The sequence below is a fragment of the Pleurodeles waltl genome, chromosome 3_1, assembly GCF_031143425.1.
Source record: "Pleurodeles waltl isolate 20211129_DDA chromosome 3_1, aPleWal1.hap1.20221129, whole genome shotgun sequence".
Taxonomy (NCBI): Eukaryota; Metazoa; Chordata; class Amphibia; order Caudata; family Salamandridae; genus Pleurodeles; species Pleurodeles waltl.
Window position 1 is genome coordinate 1,918,037,491 of NC_090440.1, and position 22,199 is coordinate 1,918,059,689.

The window sequence follows — 22,199 nt, forward strand, 5'->3', positions numbered from 1 at the left end:
CTCAGGCAACTTCATTGCTTTTATGGGGAATGTGGTTGTTTTAGTATATTCCCCCAGATGTCATCCGTACTCAAACTCTGTGATTCCCTTGCCTATGAAAAATGTGAACTCTTGTCTCTGGCACTAAGCTCGAGCTTTAAAATCCCCTTTTCAGGCAGACATTAAAAAAGGGGCGGTGCTTGGACTATGTTTCAAAAGAAGGTGCATTAACGTAAAGTAGTACAGTTGCTGGTTTGAAGTTGACATAGAATAGTAGAAGGCAGGGGCAGCACCAGTTGACAACAAAAGTGGGTCAGCTTGACATACAGCAAGGTCCAGAGTTGGTGAACTTGTGCACCCAGGGTGTATTTCAAGTGTGCCTTTGAAATGTGTCTGTGTGTTGGATTTGGAGCTAGGCACCCTTGTCACCACATTTCCCAACCACCAACTACCACTTGCAGAGATGGTAAGGAGGCCTAATAGGTAAGCCACACAAGGGCAGTGCAGTTTGGGGCACACTATGCTGCTACAACAGAAAGCTTTGAGGGGTGCAGTGCCAGGTGCCATCTATGCACAGTGATATGCTGATCCTCTCTGTTAGTCTGTTACATGTTCCGCTACCAACTACCAAGGGCAAGAGGTACACACAGAGAACTGTGAGAGGTCAGCACCCAGCAGCCTGTGACTAGGAGCAGTGGAATATTGCACCACACATGTGTCCTAATGTGGTGCACATTCCCTGCCCCACCCAAACTGGGCTACATAGCAATCTTGAGGTACAGGAGCACAATGACAGGTGGCTCTCCTCCCCTGCCTGTGTACAGACTGTTAGAGTAAAATGTATGACTGTTAAAGTAACTGTGTGGCATGTCGTTATTGTCAAGCCATCAACCTGGAATGAATACTGCCTGGTAGGCCATAGCTGGTCTTCCTTCTGGGACAGAACAGGCTGTCAGGAGCATTTTATCCAGGCACTGCCTGAGGAACCATCTTTTCTTTTAAAAGTCCCTGCCCCACTGACAAGTGCTGGTGCCACCCACCATAGGTCACTTCAACAGACTAATTGTTGCCCAGACCTCTTTTTGCCAATATCACTTTGCACACTCTTAGGACCAGATTTACTAAGGACTTGTGTTGCCCTTGCGTGACAAGTCGTTGCAAGGCAACGCAAGTCCTTTAGTAGTATTACCAAAGTCACTCAAAGCTACCTTGCGTGGCTGTGTGTGGTTTAGTGAAACCAAAGGAACATGTTCCATGGGTGGTTTATGGGCATTGCCATGCATCCAACCATGGATTTTGACAAAATCCCAGATTTACAAAGTTCTGTAAGACAGGACTGTGCCAAAATGATGTGCCTCCTTGAGCTAGGCTTAATGAGGAGTCAAACCTTTATTTTTCCTTGTTACTTCCTCTTTCTATTGTTCAGCACACATACAAAGAGGAAGATACCATTATCAATTGTTTTCATACAGGAAGGTATCTCTTCCTGCACAAACACAATCCTGCCCTTAATGCAGGTCCTTTGCACCATGGTGCAAGCATGCCTGTGTTGGTGCCAGTCTTAATCAAGTGCTCCAGCGCTAGGAGACAGCAGAAATGTGCTGTATCTTTGTAAATGTGGCACATTTCTGCTCTCTCCTTTTCATGCAACATAAAGCAGCAAGTTGCCTTGCTGTGTTGAATGAAAAAAATATGCCCCTTAGCTTTTTAGACTATATTGGGATTTTTGAAGCAAAACCACAAGAACTTCAATTCATAGCTCTCACCCACTCCCCTCCCCCCATAAACACACATTCCCCCAACCTGGAAATGCAAAATGCTATTAGTAATCATTTCAATCCAACACCATTTGAAAAAGAAAAAAACAAACCTTCTCCTCTTTTTTTTGCATTCATATAGCGCTTGCTACCCTTTGTCATGTGTAGTAAGCACTATATAAATGCAATTAAATACAATATAATTTGGGCTTTTTCTGTTTGGATGGACTCAGGCCAAGGTTGGTTGGGAACAGGGCAGAGATTACCTTTCAGTTGCAGAGGCTGTCTCGATCATCACAATGTTAATGGGCAATCATTGTATCGCCTGCAAACAATGAGGAACACAAAAGCAATACCGCCTGCAAACAATAAGGAATGCAAAAGCACATGGCCTTGCATAGTGAGAGCCCCCACCATGAAGTCCATGATCTAGAATTACTGGTGATCTCTGCCAGAAGTTGCGCCTGTCTTTCTAAAGGAAAGAAAATATTTCCCAAACAATGATCTGTCCAGGCGCTACCTGAGGCAAGCACTTGTGAGCTGCAGCCCGGCTATGGCACACAACGGCGGGGGGCTGAAGCCCTCTAAGCCCGATGGGCGTTGCGCACCTAGCAGCCATCCAGCACGAAGGAGCAAGACAAAATAAAAAATAAATAGTTTGACCACGCTGAAGTATATCGGCAATTGTGCAATAATTCATGTAACGGGCAGTCTACAAGGCGTGACATAAACAGCCTCAAGGTGGGACAAACATAAAGCATTACCAATGACATCAAGTGATTTTCGAATGGCAAATGTAAGTGGGCGGAGCATCAGTTTTGTTGGGTGTCAGGTAGGGGCGGGCTGTGACGCGGCCACAGTCTGAACTTGGAAGCTCAACACCCAGTAATCTCGGTACAGGAACACTAGGCCGCATCCAATTGGCCTGAGAGATATCCCCCGGGGAGGTACTGATCCGACCACCTAATAATCAGTCAATATGTATAAGAACGGATAATAGCGAAGTCAGACAAAAAAGAATGTGCTGAAAATATAAAATGTCTGTACAGAGAACGCCTTCTGTTTCTGTTAGTGAGCAGATATTTGTTTTACCATTTTGTATTCTTGGCACAATGAGAACATTTGCGCGTATATGCCCTGCTGTATCGCCTCGCCCAACAGCAGGGCTGCTCTTTAATGTGTTGGCGAACTTGGTGTCAAAAACAAATTATTTTTTGACACAAAAACACAGCAACTGGCTAATGCTCTGAGCTTTTTGCAGCGGGATAACTTTCACGGGAGATAGTTGCTTCATAGCAGTGTGTGAACTTTAACACCGTTTCCTTCGTTTTTTTTCCTACAGCATTTGTTTCATCTCTAAAGTATTTCTAGTGTCTGGAAAAATTAAAGTAAACAGCACTGGCAGACAGCTACTGCCAGCTTGCCACATCGCTTTCAGTTAGTGAGAGACAAAGCGGGACATCAGAGCCCTGAGCCATCCCAGTACTGAGCACACTGGGCTCTGGTGAAGTCACTAATAAACTGTAATAAATTATTCCAGGCCACTCGATTATCACGCCAGAAATAGCGTGTAATAAGAACATAAAAGGATGAAGTGCCTAGGGATATTTCATGATCCCACGTATCCAAAGAAAACGAAAACATGCAATCACTGGGGATTTCGCACCTTCCACCAGTCATGAAATGACAGCCATAGCATCCACGACAGCCAATTTGTAGCAAACAGAGCGTGCACTACCACAGAGACAGTAAATATAAATATATTATGATAGTGCCTTAACCTTATGCTGAGATAATAGCATCACTTAAAATACACACATTGTGTTAACAACTACTGGCTTTTCAAAAACTAGGTTCACCTTTCACCCAATTTGCTCCAAATTATCAGGTTTTAATTTGAGGCAAAGAAAATCTGTCACACCTGGAAATAACAGTATTGTCCCGCTTCTGTTTTTACTAAATACATGAGTATTGCCACCAAATTTCAACCTGTGATTTTCAAGCACTCACACGTACTACTGCCCCACATGGGTAGGTTTTATTCCACATGCACATGTATCACCATCACTTTCAAGGAAGCCCTGCTGTATGCAAGGGAAAGCCCCCAGATTTCAGGTATGCCCACTTCATGCCTACAATGCCCATAAAAAGCCATAGATGGTCACCATAAGCAAACTGTGGCTGCCATGATGCCATGACCATCACTAAGCCAAGGAGAGCCACTACTACAGTTTGCCATCATTGGGCACCCAGTCCCCTAGTTTCTCGCATCCTACACAGTATTGTTTTTTCTCAATACATGCTAGGATACATACTGGTTTCTGTTTGAATGAATTCTAGCTGTATGTGTGTAATCTAACTTATTCTGGGAGCAGTTAGTTAGGTCTCCTGTTATTTCTTCCATTCGGTTTTATATTTAGGAAGAACCTAGATGCGAAGGAGAGCTCATGTGTCAAGATTTCACTCCAAGAGCGCCGAGGGAAGGGGTTAAGTTATAGGGGTGTTGCCCCCTGTGATATTTATGAATCACCAGACTCATACAGGGAATGGAATAGAATACCGGGCAATGCAGAGTGAGAAAGCTAGATCGATAACCTCGGGGGTTGGGGACTTCCAGATTAGCAGGTTTCTAGTGGTAGAGCATATTTAACCGCACTACACATCAGTCAATTTGCCGGGCAACTATTTGTTGCTGTATTGGTTATCCTCATTCGTGTAGTTTGTCCAACCAATCTTGATTCGACGTCTTCACTATTTTGACCCTTAACTGGTTCCTTTGTGTAATCCTTACTTAGAAACCCTTCTTTGGCTTTCCCTGTTTGCCTTCATTACCTGTTGTTAGAGAACAACCATTTCTGATATTCGGTGGTGAAGGAGCATAACCTGGCTGCACCATTATGCTTCCTAAAGCGTGAAGACGAAGGGGTGGTTATTTTCCTTTTGTAACGTGTAAGACAAATTGTTAAACATGGCGCATTGAAATATATTAGTAAAAGTGCACAATGAAAGTTAAGGTTTATGAAAGCTACATTAATACTCGCTTGCAAGAATGTCACTATTGTAGTATTTTATAAATTTTATTCTTTATAATCATTTTATATTCAACAAGTTCGACATTTAAAACACATTTAAAATAACAGTATAGCTGTGTTCATTCTAGTTGATTGAAGGGAATTCCACAATCTTTTTGTATATTCTAATCTTCAACTTGAAAGCTTGTGTTTCCAAAGCTGCTGAAGTGAACAACTAGCTTGCTGTGCACGAGAGACCGGAGGGTCTGAGAGAACCCTACTAAAGGAGTATCCTGCCACTGGCAGCTATAGATTCCTGATCGCGAGGATGTATCAAGGTCAACAGTCGAAGGCTTCGGAAGATTGAATTGTTAATTATAACTGCCTTACTGTTTTGTTTTTCAAAATGGGAGTTTTTGTCATGATGTCATCACACCTGGAAAAAAAGAGATTTAAGAGCAGTTTAGCTGGAGAGGTACTCAGACTCTCTTGGCCCCTCGCTCAGAGCGGACCTTTTTGAGGTACAGACCTCATACTTTCTATGTGGTTTTATGCCACCACACCTCTCTTGGACAGAATTCTGTTTGCTAACCTTACTCAGATATTCCTTTAGTATTAGAATGGTTTAGGATCTAGATTTAATGGTTAGGTAAGACATAGGGCCTCATTATGACCCTGGCGGGCGGCGGAGGCCGCCCGCCAAGATGCCGCCCTCCAAAATACCGCGCCGCGGTCAAAAGACCGCAGCGGGTATAACAAGTTTTCCCCTGGGCTGGCGGGCGGTTGCTGAAAAACCGCCCGCCAGCCCAGGGGAAAACGACCTTCCCACGAGGATGCCGGCTCGTAATCGAGCTGGCGGAGTGGGAAGGTGCGACGGGTGCAGTGGCACCCGTCGCGTATTTCAGTGTCTGCGAGGCAGACACTGAAATACTTTGCGGGGCCCTCTTACGGGGGCCCCTGCCGTGCCCATGCCATTGGCATGGGCACGGCAGGGGCCCCCAGGGGCCCCGCGACCCCCCCTACCGCCATCCTGTTCATGGCGGCTTTCCCGCCATGAACAGGATGGCGGTAGGGGGGGTCAGAATCCTCATGGCTGCGGAGCGCGCTCCGCAGCCATGGAGGATTCACACGAGCAGCGGAAAGTCAGCGGGAGACCGCTGACTTTCCGCTTCTGACCGCGGCTGAACCGCCGCGGTCAGAATGCTCGTTGGAGCACCGCCAGCCTGTTGGCGGTGCTCCCGTGGTCGGTGGCCCTGGCGGCCACCGGCCGCCAGGGTCAGAATGACCCTCATAGTCTTGAGAGTACAGGGACCCCCTTTAGCCCCAACTCTGCCTTTCCTCCAGCATCTTCATGGCAGTGACACCACCATAAAAAGGCTGGTGGAAAGGAAAGTAGTGATCAGCACATCTGTGCCACCAAGTGGACTGCAGTGCTTGACCACAGCTTTCTGCACCGCCGGCCCCGTGGGATCTATGATCCTGGCAGTGGCAGTGGTGTTATGGCAGTCTGACTGCCAGCATCGTAATCTGGGGAAGGATGCAGCAGTCGGACTGCCACTGCAAGTACGGCGGTCCCTTGAATCAGGCCCTTTAACTTTTATATGTTGCTTTGATTTAATATTGTGCAACACCTTAACTTTCCATTTGTGATTTTGTATCTCTGTACTATGGTTTTGAGACTCACATAGGTAACACTGGCTTTGAGACTGTGAAATTGTGCTTTGAAACTTTTTCCTTTGGACTCTGAGGTTTAATGTGTGACTAGTAAGTTGCACTGTAATTGATTTGATTGATTTGGTAAATTATCTCTTCCCCCCTTGGAACAGGGAAGAAAAGTTTCATCTGACCCCAGATGAAAAGATAGGGTCCCAGCCTCCATCAGTGGTCTCTGATTCCTGGCATTCCTGGGGAGCAACACCAGCATCCTGGTTGATATCTGTTCTACGGATCACATCTTCCACCCAAGTCTTGAATGAACTTACTGGCTTGGTTGTGTCTGAGGTGTCATTACACCTGTCATATAAAAATAATACCTGCTTATTGACCTCTACATCTTTCTCATACTCATTTAACCTTTGCTCCATATAGCCCTGAGAATGGTTCAGTGTGCTAAGCAACAAGCAGATGGTATTCCACCCGGGTTTTGCCAACACCGACCTGTGTCAGAAAGCACTCCTGCATCTTCCCTCTCCCTTCCCAGTTTTCCCTTTCCTTCTCCTGTGAGGTGGTACACAATGCTATTTTCAAACTGATTCTGGGCTCCTGAGCCTCAGAAAAAACAACACTGGCATCAAAGAAAAGGCAGAAATGAAAAAGTGTAGTTCCATGCAAAGAGCTAAAGTGACACATGCCTAGTGATGTGGCATTCCTGAGAGACACGCAAGAGGGCTTTGAGTGGTTGATATCTCCAGAGAGAGGTGAGAAAAGCCAGGACTCTCAACATATCTATGGGGGTCATTCCGACCCCGGCGGGCGGCGGGCGCCGCCCGCCGGGCGCAGACCGCCCAAACACCGCCCCGCGGTCAAATGACCGCGGGGAGCATTTTGACTTTCCCGCTGGGCCGGCGGGCGATCTTCAAAAGATCGCCCGCCGGCCCAGCGGGAAAGCCCCAGCAAAGATGAAGCCGGCTCCGAATGGAGCTGGCGGATTTTCTGGGGTGCGACGGGTGCAGTTGCACCCGTCGCGATTTTCAGTGTCTGCTATGCAGACACTGAAAATCTTGTTGGGGCCCTGTTAGGGGGCCCCTGCAGTGCCCATGCCAGTGGCATGGGCACTGCAGGGGCCCCCAGGGGCCCCACGACACCCGTTCCCGCCAGCCTGGTTCTGGCGGTGAAAACCGCCAGAACCAGGCTGGCGGGAAGGGGGCCGGAATCCCCATGGCGGCGCTGCATGCAGCGCCGCCATGGAGGATTCCCTGGGGCAGGGGAAAACCGGCAGGAAACTTCCGGTTCCCCTTTTCTGACCGCGGCTTTACCGCCGCGGTCAGAATGCCCCGGAAGCACCGCCAGCCTGTTGGCGGTGCTTTCTCTGCCCTCTGCCCTGGCGGTGAGACACCGCCAGGGTCAGAATGAGGGCCTATGTCTTTAGTCAAAGCATGACTTTGTGCTAGGTATGACCTCCTTTATGCCTGGGATGGCCACCATTGTGCAAGGTTGCACACAATAGGGCACGAAAGTTAACAATAGGCCAGGGCCATCATTCTGACAGGAATAACCACTACTATTCCTGAGATGGTGTTGTTATGCAAAGGGTGATCAGTGTAATGCCAAAGATGCCAACAACATGATAAGGTTCTCACAATATTCCAGGATAACATTTATTTCAGGCTATAGCATAATATTAAGGTGGGCCACAATACATTAGGGGTGACTACCATCATCCTACAGAGCACCACAATTTGCCAAGGATACCAACTGGGTTCACCTTTATACCAGTGATAGTCATCAGTATCTCATGTTAAATAACCTGCATTCGTATAATGCAGGCTTCTCCAATGAGTAGCTTGTGAGCGACTGGTAGCTCTCAAGCTACCTCTGAGTAGCTCTCCAGTGTGCAGTCCGGCCTGCTAAATTAGAAGCTTTTGTTTGGTTGAATTAACATATGTATACTAAAATTGAAAGGTGTGAATTTGATATAAAAATGTGTGTACTCTAAGGACCCATAATTTTCAAAATCTATTTAAAGTTGAAGTCTGAATGATAAATCATGCAGCCTTCAGAGTCTTAATACTAACAATATTACCTTGGTGCCAGGGGGCATTGCACCTGCGGCTAGCATGTATTCCCCTTGTAGAGACATTTCAAATTGACTAAAGGCTTCATTATGAGTTTGGCGGTCCCACCGCCGAACCACAAAACTCACGGGGAGGACGCCACCGCCATGGTGGTGACATCTCCCCCGAGCGTATTAGAATGTTCCCACTAGGCTGACCAGTGTGAACATTGTAATACGTGTTCCCGCCAGTCAGTCTGGCAGGAGCAGTGCTACGGTATAGGACTCAGCTCCCTTAAGGGCAGCAAGTCCTATACCGTAGCACAGAGAGGGCTAGGGGACATGGCATTGGCAGTGCAGGGGCCCCCCTGTGCCCCCAGCATGGGCTTTTCACCAGCCTTTTCATGGCAGGGTCCCCGCCATGAAAAGGCTGGCAGTAAGTGGGGTTGTAATCAGCCAGGCGGCACTGAGTTCAGTGCCGCACAGGCTGGTTACAACCCCTACCGCCATCACCACATCGGAAGCGATGATCCTGACAGGGACAGCAGTCTTTAGGCGGGTCCGCCCACCAAAGTTGTAATTTGGCAGTCAGACCACCTGAAGTGCAGCGGTCCGAACATCACCGCGAGGCTGAAAGTCTTTTTTACATCACTGCTGGTAATGCAATGAGATGATCACAGCTGGTAAACGTGCATATTGTGGCCACTAATGTAATTGTCTAGATGTGTACCACATTAATATTATTAGTAGCGCATGATGATTTTCATTGGCCATAAGTAGCTATTAAAGGTTGGGGACCCTTGGTATAGTGCCCTTTTGTCATTTATATAGTTCTGCAGTGGGTCTCAGAAGTCTGGAATGTTTCATTGACAAGAGACATGGTGGTCTGGTTTCATTGAGAGGATGTGGCGTTACGGCCAGAGCTGCTGACATTGGAACTGGGGATTCAGGTTTGATTTCCGACATCGCCTTGGTATCCTGTTATGGGCAAAACACTTAGGGCCTGATTTAGAGTTTGGCGGACGCCATGGACATCTCGTCTGCTGTATTACGATCCTATTGTAGCCTATGGAGATCGGAGTACGGTGGACGGGATATCTATCACGTTTGTGACGGAGTAACCCATCTGCCAAACTCTAAATCAGGCCCTAAATCTCACTGTGTGTTAAAAAAAAAAAAAAGATTCTGACCTTTTGTAATGTAACTGGGTGCTCATGCAAAGGGCTCCAATGTTCTTTGGCCAAGGTCACATTATAAAAAAAGTGTGTTTAGTTAGTGATGATCAATCTGTTTAATGTAGTGTTTAATTATGTTGTTTATTCATTTAATAAGACAAATAAAGTACCTCAGCTTGCAAAGGATGTTTTGTGATGTGGCTTGAACATAAGTTATTCAATGGCACAATATCCTATTCCCTCCACCAGGGTGAAAGGTTGTCCATTCCAATGCCTGAATTGATGGGCTGGGTTGCCAGGAAGCAGTGTTCTGTGTGATGTTGTGTTGAAGGAGGTGTGACTAGCAATTTATGTTGGGACAGCCAGGAAGGTGTATTACCGTTTGGATGACCCCTTGCCACAGATCTGTATTAAGTGGTAATGTGTGGGAGGATGGTGGAAGGTCTGAAGAAAGTGCCTTGTTTGGTTATGCGACCCAATGTTCTGTGTTAGGCGGCACTGCTTTGCAAACCATATGGTTTTGGAATTATGTTGACAATATGCAGTGGGATCTGATAAATATGTTCTTTTTCTTCTGAGAGTGTGGACTAATGAATTGTTGTAGTGGAATCACTTTGGAAGCAAAGTGGTGTTCAGTGTATTGTTAAATTTGTGAGGACCTGGTACGTCTAACATGTTATAAAAAATATGACAGAATTGGTTGGACGACTAGTGAAAGTTGCTGCTGGGGTGGCGTTGTTATCAAACTAAATGGTGTTGGTGCCATATGGTACACATGAGGGTGTAGTCGGAATAAGATGCTCTGTTGTCTCTGTGACAGATTGTGATGCGGGGAGAGGAATACCCGTTTGCAGTGGCATCATGTTGATAACTATATGACTGTCGTGCACATGAGGGTCCCAGGAGATCTGTCTACAGTGTTCAGTTGGAATTGAGAGATGTATATTCATCTGGAAGGCTGAAGTATCTGAACTTTATTTGGATGTTGCAACGCATGCAAAATATTTATAGTGTTAATTTGTACTGCACAATAATACATTGTGAACATTAGTTTCATTTTTACTTGACCTTACAAAAAATACAATTCATTATATTCAAGAGATGCATCACAAGTATTTGTGATGCATATGTTTCTGTGTTGGCTAGCACTGTTGGTGTGTCCGAGTTATGTGCAGAATGTATGTGTATGGAGTTGAATACAGTATGTACAATGAATGTTTGTAGGATATCTGTGCTGTGCTGAGCATACTTCCCATGCTCTATTTGAAGTGTTTGCTAAATGTTGGACTTTCAGGTGGAAACAATGTCAATGAGATAAACAAAGCAAACTATAATCAGGCTGGTGAAGTAAGCAAAGCATTTCTACAACGTTCAAGTGCATTGAAGGCACTATATGACATTGGGTAATTGTTTTACATTATGTTATGTGTTAATATATCATCTGTCATGATTGTTCGGGGGGATGCATATCAACCTTCTTAACTATTTCGGGGTGCCGGAATCCTGGGAGCCCTCCACTCACACAGCACAGGAAATCCAGAGATTTCCTTCTGCCAAAAAACATCCTCGGGCGCTGGGGAAGAGCTTCCCCGGCACCCAAGGCTATTTTTGGCTTTTCAGTGAAATGGTGATCAGTGTGCGTCATTTCACTTAAAACGAGAGTGAAATGTGCCCATCGAGTCATTTCACTTCCTCTGCCTTGGTGCTCCTAGGGCTATCTCAGCCCCCGGAGCACCAATGCAGACTGGAGAGGTATCACTGCAAAGAGAAGAATCTCCCCTTTCCAATGGCACCTTTACTAAGTGAATTCCTGACTTTGGATTGCTCAAGGAGGGCGATCCCCAAGCAGGGTTCCACTCCACTAAATACTAGGGTGGGTGAGCAGCCCCTTGGGCAAGGGCTTGTGCTTCCCCTGTATTTTTTGATGAAATTCAGTCATTCTTCTGCCCCTGGAGGGCAAATGGAGCAGGTGTTTTATTGGCACAGGTGGTGCAATGCTGGATTGTAGGAATGTTATGGATTCCTACACATTCCAGAAGTTTCAATCACAGCAATGTGAGGAAAATGCATGATTTCAGGTAAGGTTTGCAGGGAATTGTGAGTAAAAAGACCTAATGGAATCCAGGCAAGTCACACCATCCTGGATTCCTTTAGGTATCTAGGTTTTAAAAATGTACAGGTTGGGTAGGTTTCCCTATGTGTCAGCTCAGCTAGGGTCCAAAATCTAGAGCTACTCACATCAGCAAAAGAGGGTCAGTTTTCAGTGGAAAAATGTGCTGCATACATGTTGTTTTTGGGCTATTTCCTGTCAAGGGTCCTAGGTCCACCCACACAAGTGAGGTACCACTTTTATCAGGAGACTTGGGGTATTGCCAGGTGGAAGGAAGGTTGTAGCGCCCCATAGTTTCCAGAGGTTTCCATCACAGAAATGTAATGTATTTTTTGTCACAGTTTTGAGGTTTGCAACGGATTCTGGGTAAAAAACATGGTGAGAGCCATGCAAGTCAGCCCACCCTGGATACCCTTAGGTGTCAGTTTTTTAAAAATGTACAGGTTGGCTAGGTTTCCCTAGGGGCCAGATGAGCTAGGGTCAATAATTTAGAGCTATCCACATTCGCAAAAGAGGGTCTTTTTTCAGTAGAAAAATGTGCTGCATACTTGTTATGTTTTAAGTCGTTTCCTCTCACGGGCACTAGGTCTACCCAAACAAAAGTGAGGTAGCATTTTTATCATGAGACTTGGGGGAATGTCACGTGGAAGGAAGTTTGTGGCTCCCCTCATTTTCCGGGACTCTCCATCACAGAAATGTAAGGAAAATGTGTTTTTTGTCAAAGCTTGAGGTTTGCAAGGGATTCTGGGTAAAAAACAAACATGGTGTGAGCCATGCAAGTCAGCCCATCCTAGATACCCCTAGGTGTCTAGTTTAAAAAATGTACAGGTTGGCTAGATTTCCGGAGGTGCCAGCTGAGTTAGGGTCCAAAATTTAGAGCTACCCACATCGGAAAAAGAGGGTCAGTTTTCGGTGGAAAAATGTGCTGCATACATGTTGTGTTTTGAGTCGTCTCCTGTCACTGTCTCTAGGTCTACCCACACAAGTGAGGTACCATTTTTATCTGGAGACTTGTGGGAATGTCGGGTGGAAGGAAGTTTGTGGCTTCCTGCAGTTTCCAGAACTTTCCATCACAGAAATGGTGTTTTTTTGTCAAAGTTTGCGGTTTACAATGGATTCTGGGTAGAAAAAACGTGGTGGGAGCCATGCAAGTCAGCCCACCCTAGACACCCCTAGGAGTCTAGTTTTATCAAATGTACAGGTTGGCTGGATTTTCCTGGGTGCATGCTGAACTAGGGTCCAAAATCTAGAGCTACCCACACTGGAAAAAAGAGGGTCAGTTTTTGGTAGGAAAATGCGATGCTTCCGTGTTGCGTTTTGGGCCATTTCCTGTTACGGGCACTAGGCCTACCCACAAAAGTCACGTGCCATTTTTATCGGGAGACTTGTGGGAGCATACAATAGTAGAACATTGGTTATTATCAACTGGATTTTGCTGCATTTGTGCCTTTCAAATGTAAACCAGTATATAAGAAAAATTACATTTTGAAAAATACCTTCCAAATCATACACATATGGGTACTCACAATTTCAGAGATGTAGAAATAATCACTGCTCCAAAACTGTAAGGCCCTCATTACAGGGTTGTTTTGGCGATTGTACCGCCAACAGGCTGGCGGTACAAATCACCATATTATGACCGCGGCCGCAGCGCCGCGGTCGCACCGCCAGGACCAGCGGTTTCCCACCATTGTTGTCCCGGCGGTTATTATCCGCCAGCTGCCCTGGGGATTATGACTCCCCTTCCCGCCAGCCTGTCCATGGTGGTAGAGACCGCCATGGAAAGACTGCCGGGAAGGGGAGTCGTGGGGCCCCTGGGGGCCCCTGCACTGCCCATGCCCTTGGCACCCAAGGCACAGCCCCACCCTGCTTTTCACTGTCTGCACAGTAGACAGTGAAAACCGCAACGGGTGCAGCTGTATCCGTCGCACGGCCGCAACACCGCCGGCTCCATCAGGAGCCGGCTGCACTGTTACGCCGACATCCCCGCTGGGCCGGCTGGCAGAAACTCTGTTTCCCGCTGCCGGCCCAGCGGGAATGTTGTTGGGCGGCCGGCTGGATTGCAGCTGCATAGGCGGCCGCTCGGCGGTCCAACCTTGGCGGGCGGCCTCCGCCACCCACCAAGGTTGTAATGAGGGCCTATATATTGAACCCTTTCAAAAATACATGCTTTTCCTTGATACCCTTTTTTCACTCTACCGATTTTGCTATAAGAATGTCTAAACTTGGTACTCAATGAAAAACCATTGTACGGTGCAGCTCATTGTTGGCTCTGGGAACCTTGGGTTCTTGGAGAATCTACAAACCTTTTATATCCCTGCAAATAGAATGGCCATTCTTTTCAATATTTATTTATTTCAACAGTTATTTTCCTTAGAAAAACCATGAGGGATTGCCACATATGACCCCCTGCTGAATTTGGAAATTTGTAAACTTTTCAGAAATGTATAGCTTTTCTGAATCACTCATGGGTTTCACCCTAGTTTCCACCACAATCTGAAAGTAGGTTGAGAGCACAAAACAATAGAGAAAATAGGCTACATCTTAAAAGAATGCTAAAACAGTGGCACAAAAATTGTTTGTTTGACTCCGCTCTGAGTGTTCCTGAAAGCTGGGAAGATAGTGACTTTAGTACTGCAAACCGACTGTGGATGCCATTTTTAGGGATATTGATATTGATATTGATATTGAAGAATTTGTAGACCGCTCAAATGCCAGGGGCATCTTGCCACTAATATCAACTGCAAGAATTTGAAAGGAGGCCTAAATTAAGCAGAGTATCATAAAGACAGACTCTTTGATTAAATAAACATGCAAGACAAGAAACCTGAGTTAAAGGTTAATTACAATAAGCAGGAAAATCACAATTTTTAAGCTATTTTCTAAAGGTAGAAGATTAGGCTGATGTCTAAGATGTTCTGGAAAATTGTTCCACAACTGAGCTGTAGAATAGATGAAGCTCCTGCCACCTCTTTTTTTTGTACGAATTCTATCCACAATTACATTTTGAGAGTTACTGGAGCGTAGTGTTCTTCAGAGATAGGCCCACCTAAATCGTTCTTTCAGATGAGCTTGGCTCTTTTCATACAAGGTTTTATGAGCTAGGCATAATGCCTTAAACCTCACTCTTTTAATTATAGGAAGCCAGTGATGTTTATTCAGTGCCTCTGTCACTGGTTTGAACGTAGGGAATTTTACTAGTAGATGGGCTGCTGCATTCTGAAGACTTTGACTTTTTTTAAAGAATGCTGGTGAATGGACAGATACAGAGCATTACAGTAATCAAGTCTTGACAACGCTAAGAAGGTGACTACTGATTTCTTTTTTTATTGAGAAAACACAAAACATTTTAATAAAAAAAGTATTTCTAATTTTACATTTACATAAATGTACATCTAAAATACTTGCTCTCGAAAATATGCTTGAAGTTATCTTGCTTTCAAAGATTAGTTTTTGTGTCCCAGGGACCACAAATGAATAAAAACACAAAACAAATCTTCCTACAACAATGCTGTTGGTGACAGTGTCACTTACATTGCAGACTGAAGTTTCTGTTACTATACAATCAAAAAATTTAAGTAACTCCAGGAAGTGTTTAGTTTTTCTAAGCATCTATTCTTTACTGTTGGTTTCCATTTGAACTTCTTGGGATTCTTCTGTGCACTTTTCATCACTTTCCAAAGTCCGTTGAAGTTCATGTATGGTGCTTAGGAGGACATGGATTTGCTTGCGTCTTAACTCCAACTTATCTTCAACACTATCTTTGATGTGAGAAAGGTGCTGCAGGTCTTTCCCCAAGGTATCAAGCTGCTTTAAAGTTTCATGTCTGTCTGGATGATTCTGTATCACTTTAGCTAATGCATCATCTTCCTGGCGATTTTTTTCTAATTCGCTTTGCTTGCAGAATCTGTTTTTTGCATTCAGCAATTTTTTCATGAGCAGCCGCAATGCTCTTCTCTATGTCTGTGTAGATTTTTTCATAAATCTCCATTTCTCAAAGGTTCATATCATACACAAGTAGAGTTTTTCCTAATGAAAATTCACACTGAGACAATGTAGCAAGCAAATGCCGGTACTGTATATACCCTTCTGCGTGTGATCCAGAATGGCACCATTTGATGAAAGATTTTACCAAGAGATTGACTCGGCGATCGTCTCTGGCTCCGTCACCATCTATTAAGAGCCATTTACGAATGACTTCATCCTCAGTGACTGTCCCCATACCGGCGGCGCTTGGCAAGTAGCAGGGAACATAGTACCCACAATGCAGCGGGGCACGAGAGCAGGGACGCCTCAACTACTGATTTATTAAATTCAAATGGCATGTAAAGAAGAACCTTCTTTAGCATCCACAACAAGAAAAAGCAAGCAGAGGTAGGTTTATTGATCTGTACCCTAAAGGACAAACTGGAATCATAAATTACTTCTAGATTCTTAACTGATGTTACTGGTGAAGGAGGAGGACAGAGTTTCTGGGGCCACCAAGCTTGGTTCCAGGATACATACTCTTTATAAAAAAAAAATAAAGAATTTCAGTTTTCGCAGAGTTCATTATCAACCTGTTGGTGCTCATCCAGTCCTCAATGGCTCCCATGCAGCCTTTGAAATGGCACACAGTTTCCTCCGCATTTTTTGTAATAGTGACCACAATTTCTGTATCATCTGCATATGTAACTGGGATGAAGCCAAATTACCAGATAAACTTGGTTAGGGGTGCCACCTGGATATTAAAAAGTGTGATATTCAAGGAAGAACCTTGAGAAACCACACAAGCTAACATGAAGGATTTGGACTCAAAATCCCTGAGAACAACAGTCTGTTCCCTGCCAGTTAGGAACGAGCGGAACAGCTTTAATGCCGTGCCTTCCACACCAATGTCTGCAAAATGTTCCAACACACCATCATGATTTAAGGCATCAAAAGCAGCCTTACCACCATTATCTTAGAGGTGCCTCAGCTCCTCAGTTGCTACGACGACGGCTGCTTTGGTGCTCTGATGAGGCCTGAAACTGAATTGAGCAGCATCAAGAATATCATTCTCTTCAAGAAATTTGGAGAGTGCACCGTTCATATGCATTCCAATATTTTTGCAGAAAAATGTAATCAAGCTATTGGCCAATAATTTGTGGCCTCTTTTTGATCTAGCATTGACCTCTTCAACAACGAAAAAATTGATGCTTTTTTTCCATTCTGGAGGAAAAACTCCTGAATCTATGATGTTTTTTAGGAATTTGGCAAGGGGAGGAGTCCCCACCCCAACCACTTCATGAACAATTTTAGGGGGACAAGGGTCAAAAGGAGCACCAGATTTCGTTTGACAAATACATTCAGATACTCTTTCCTCATTAAGATGGGGAAATTTACTCAGGATGCTATTAGCCGGGATTTTACTGATATATGCCGAAGATGGAGCTAACGGGCTATGCATAAAATGCAATCTACTGTGGATTTCCTCTACTTTAAAAAAAACCTCTGCTAGTTGGTCACAAAATAACTGGTAGGGAACCACTGAAGAGTTTGCCCAAGGATTTGAGAGAGTCTGAACTGTTTAAAGAGTTCTCTTGCCAAATTCATTGCCAAGCAAATTTTCTCAGAGAAGTATTCAAATTCCTTGATGAAAATATGATTTTTATATTCTTGAATACATTGATTGATTGTATTTGATATTTTCTTTTTTCAGATACTCTTTTTCTCCACACTCTGTCCTGCCTTCTACACATTTGGTTTAATTCCTTCAATTGAGGGAAGAACCAAGAACGCAGAAGGTCTCCTTTTGCGATTTTTAATTACTTTAACGGGCGAGCTTAGTAACTGCAGCTCAAGAATGCCTATGCTGTTATCCTTGAGTCTACCATAAAGGTAGTCTGTGAAGAATCAAAAGCATTGGCTAGATTTAATTTTTTTTTATTGTTCCAAGCTTGGGCTTTTCTTCCAAATATAGCACTTTTATCAACAATAATGGGTGGGACAGTACTTAAGCTACAATTAACTGCTTTGTGGTCTGACCAAGCAATTGGCAAAATATCACTCAGAGACAAATCTAAGTTGTTGGGAAAGATGCTGTCCATAATATATCCGGCAGCGTGAGTGACAGAATGTACCCTCCGGGAGAGGTCAAATCCACTCATAATGTCTAAGAGTTGCACTGCATCTTTATTATTTCGGTTACCTAAATCTAAATTTTGTTATCTAAATCCTTTATTGTCTAAATCTTTGGTTATCTAAATCTTTTATCCAAAATCTAAATTCGTTATCTAAATTAAAATTAAAATACCTAAAAATAGTAAACTTAGCATATGGTATATAGAATTCTACAATATCACCAAGTCCATCTAGGAAGCTAGCTTTGGGCCCTGGGGGCCTATACATCAGGAGACCTTTAAAAATGGGTTTACTTGCTATTTTACAGCAAACCAACATTGCGTCACAGTCTGTAACATTGATCACTTCACATGGAATTTCAAAACAGCCCCGGTAGACAACCGCAAGCCATCCCCCGTCTACAGTACGATCTACTCCAGAAATAGAGCAGCCAGATGGAAGGGCATTGACCAGCTCTGGGCCTGCAGTTTCACTGCCCAGGTCTCAGTAAGAAAAACTAAATCTGGAGTGTATATTTCTAGATGGTTACAAAACTGTATCTTGCCTTTTATGAATGAGTGTGTATTTAACAGAGTTCAATCGACTTTTAAAATGTCCTTCACTTGAGGCTGGGGATACAGAATATCATCAATTCTCCTTTCAGAAGGTGTTGTTCTCTCACGCACACCCAGTTACAATGCAGACAGTCCCAAGTAATTTGATCATAACAAGGATTAAAAACCTTAAATAATGGGAGCTTGGGAAGGTCCGAACCTGTACTCCTTCCCACTGACCCTTCCTCTAACGGTCACTCAACTTTCCCTCACAGTCACCACACTAGTCCCTCCGCCTTGGCAGCAACCCAATACCTATTTCCACCTTGGGCCATTTTCCTCTACATGCGTAAACAGTGACCGTACATCTGACACATTCAGACTCTGTCTTCCAGTGGGTTTTCCTTCACCATTTCAAGGTGAACCTCATAGACTCTTACATTTTACTCTTGTGTTTTGGAAGCTGTCTCTTGATGTGCTTTCATCACTTCTAGCTGGACCCTGTAGACTCTCAGCTGGTCGCTTTAGAGAGCTTTTTCCTCTTGTGTGTTGCAAATAACCCTTCCAGAGAGACCAATCAACTCTTAATCTTCATGTCAGTGGTAGCAGTGTATCCCTAAAGATTGCACCTTCACTGTTAATTAGGCACATACAGATTCTCAACTTACCTGCTGGTTGTGAGCTGTGTATTCCACTTGAATAGTGCTTTCATCCACCTCACATCCTCTAATAGGGCACATCCTACCTCTCCTCAGGTAAACCTTGAGTGATCCACTCTTAGCGACAACAATATTGTTGACTGACCTGTAATTCAATCTGGTGGCTTTTCTAAGTGCTGAGCTTTTTGCCTTTGTGTCTATATCATCCACCCACCCTCCTCAGATTGATGTCATGTGCTGATGTTGACATGGGACACCAAACACGGACATGGCAGCTGGAGCAGTTGCTGTTGGAACCACTGTAATTGTCGGGTGCCTAAATGGACACTGCCATTGCGCTGACCAATTTGATATCTGCCTCAGTGTTGTGAGCAACAGCATATGCGTGTAGTAAATCTTCAAAGTCAAAGCTGTGCAGCGCAGTTGCAGTGCAAGTTTGTAGGCTATTCCCCTCTTCACAGATGTTTGAGAGTCCCATATTGGCAGTCAACATTTTCCCCTGTATGTGGGCGAGGTGACCTCCTACTACATCAAGATCCCTGTTTCCAGATGTCTATCCTGGAAAGAGTTCCGAGGCAGGTTTGCAGGTAAGGTGATGGAGGGGAGGTGGGTGCTGTGGTAGAGGGAGTTGTCTCATTTGCTTTGCTTGGGAGACTTTGGATGTGATATTGACCGACTGAGGATATATAAAGAAAGTATTTAAGGTGAATTCAATTGGGATCATTAGAAGTGGTGGGTCGGGTTGTCTTGCACATGCATGTTGACAAAGAACAGTTGATCTAGAGAAGTAGGTGAAGGGTTTCTGATACAAATAGAGCAAGTGTTCTCTACTGAGAAGTGATACTCCAGGAGTAGAGGGTGCCCTAGGACTGACATTAAAAAAAATAGGTGTGAGGCATAAAAGTGACACAAGAACATCCATTGAGTCATTGAGTTTACCAAGATTCCGGGAATCTTAAGGAAAACAAACAAACTTGCGACTCATAAGGGAAAGGGTAAGGGTAAGGTCCTACACAAGGGGAAAAATGTAGCCTTGGAAAAATGATTTGAGACACAATTGCAGGAGAAAGAGAGGAGTGTACTGAAAAGGACTGAAGGGCAGTCCATGAGTGAGGCTGCATCACCACCTGTTATCTACCTGGCCTCCTCAATAAAAAACATCATGTATAAGCACTTCAAAAATGTCAAAGTCTAGCTCTAAAAGTATTGGAGGTGAAAATGCAATCTTTGAAATAGATGTGATGGATAAAATAAGAGATAGATTTGATGAAGCAACAAGTAGGAAGGAAGATGGGTCACATGGCCTTTTCTCTTCTTTGAATGCTACAGCCATAATATCATATTCAGTGCTAGACATGCTATTGTTAATGCAATAAACTTTACAGGGAGTTTTTAAAACCTTAGTTTCAAACAATGATGAGCTTGAATCACAAACTAAATTGTTAGATAGAATGGCATGTGAGCTAGGGGAAATAACTAAGGGGGTCATTCTGACCCTGGCGGTAGACTACCGGCAGGCCAACGACCGCGGATGCACCGCCAACAGGCTGGCGGTGCATCCATGGGCATTCTGACCGCGGCGGTACCGCCGCGGTCAGAAACGGAAAACCGGCGGTGTCCCGCCAGTTTCCCGCTGCCCTGGGGAATCCTACATGGCGGCGCTGCAGGCAGCGCCGCCATGGGGATTCCGACCCCCTTACCGCCAGCCTGGCTCTCGCAGTTTTGACCGCCAGAACCTGGCTGGCGGTAACGGGTGTCTCGGGGCCCCTGGGGGCCCCTGCAGTGCCCATGCCACTGGCATGGGCACTGCAGGGGCCCCCTAACAGGGCCCCACCAAGATTTTCAGTGTCTGCCAAGCAGACACTGAAAATCACGACGGGTGCAACTGCACCCGTCGCACCCCTTCCACTCCGCCGGCTCCATTCGGAGCCGGCATCCTCATGGAAGGGGGTTTCCCGCTGGGCTGGCTGGCGGCCTTCTGGCGGTCGCCCGCCAGCCCAGCGGGAAACTCAGAATTACCGCGGCGGTCTTTTGACCGCGCAGCGGTATTCTGACGGCGGTACTTTGGCAGGCGGCCTCCGCCGCCCGCCAAAGTCAGAATGAGGCCCTAAATGTATGACAACACTTATTAGGCCGGTTGAGTCAACATCTAGTGAAGAGGTATAGGTAATAGGGGCTGAAGTATGTACAAAGGAAGCTAATTTAGGAAAAGAGGGCGCAGTATACATTTCTTATAAACCCAGGCTAGTCAGAAAGTGTGGTGAATAGCACTCTGGTAAAAAAAAAATCATAAAAAGATGCAGAAGATAAACAAAATCAGCAGAGAAGATTTCTGCAAAGAAAGAAGTAGATCACAAGGGGAAAAGGGGGAAATGGGGAAGAAAAACGGAAATAGAACACATAGAGGGATGGCAAAGGTAAGGGGAAAAATGAAAGAGAAGACAGAACAACAAAGGTAGATTCAATGAGGAAGCAACAGAAGTCACGCACATGGCATGTTGTAATGAGAAATCGCAAAAAAGGGTTAACTCAGAGGCAGGGGAAAAGCCATCTGCCTGTATTATTAAGAATGCTATAGGAATGGTGATTATAGTAGGCCATGATGACACCCCAGTGGATCCATGTAATTATAAAAAGTACCATAAGAAGCCCCCTGATATGATGGTGAATGTAAAAAATGTCAAAGTGACAAACTTAAATGATATAAGGTGAGACAATGTCATAAAGAATCAAGGCAATAGGGAGTTAGGGGACAGAGAAAATGACTGTATTTATGTAGCTATTAGTAGGGGGGAGAAATGGAAGGAGTTAAAACACTTGAGAGAGCCTCTTGCAAGCCTTCAAAAATGGTGTCACCCTGAACCTAATTACCCCAAAAGACGTGAAATGTGTAGGATCTGTAAATGATTAGCAGGGGAGGGAGGTGACAAAGGTTAGCTTATTTTCCCCTTTGGTGAAAAGATTGGTGATGGATGTGTAGCAGGATCTGATTCATATTAAAATAAGGATAGTTGGATATGAAGAAATAGAAAAGCTGCAGAGCGTTTCTAAGGAATTATGCTACCTTAACCACAATGCACATTTTTGCAATTTGGGATGAAAGATTAGGAAGGCTAAACAAAAACAAGTGAATCATAGGGAAGGGAAAAATCATAGTTACA

General features: G+C 44.8%; 1 long non-coding RNA gene and 1 pseudogene across 1 annotated transcript in view; one reads left to right on the forward strand and one right to left on the reverse strand.

Moving 5' to 3' along the window:
• The window catches only part of LOC138283480 (uncharacterized), a 111,079-nt gene that overhangs the window by 18,752 nt on the left and 70,128 nt on the right, over nt 1–22,199 (forward strand). The gene's annotated exons all lie outside the window — the stretch shown is intronic.
• On the reverse strand, nt 15,357–15,966 carry LOC138283479 (THO complex subunit 7 homolog pseudogene; annotated as a pseudogene).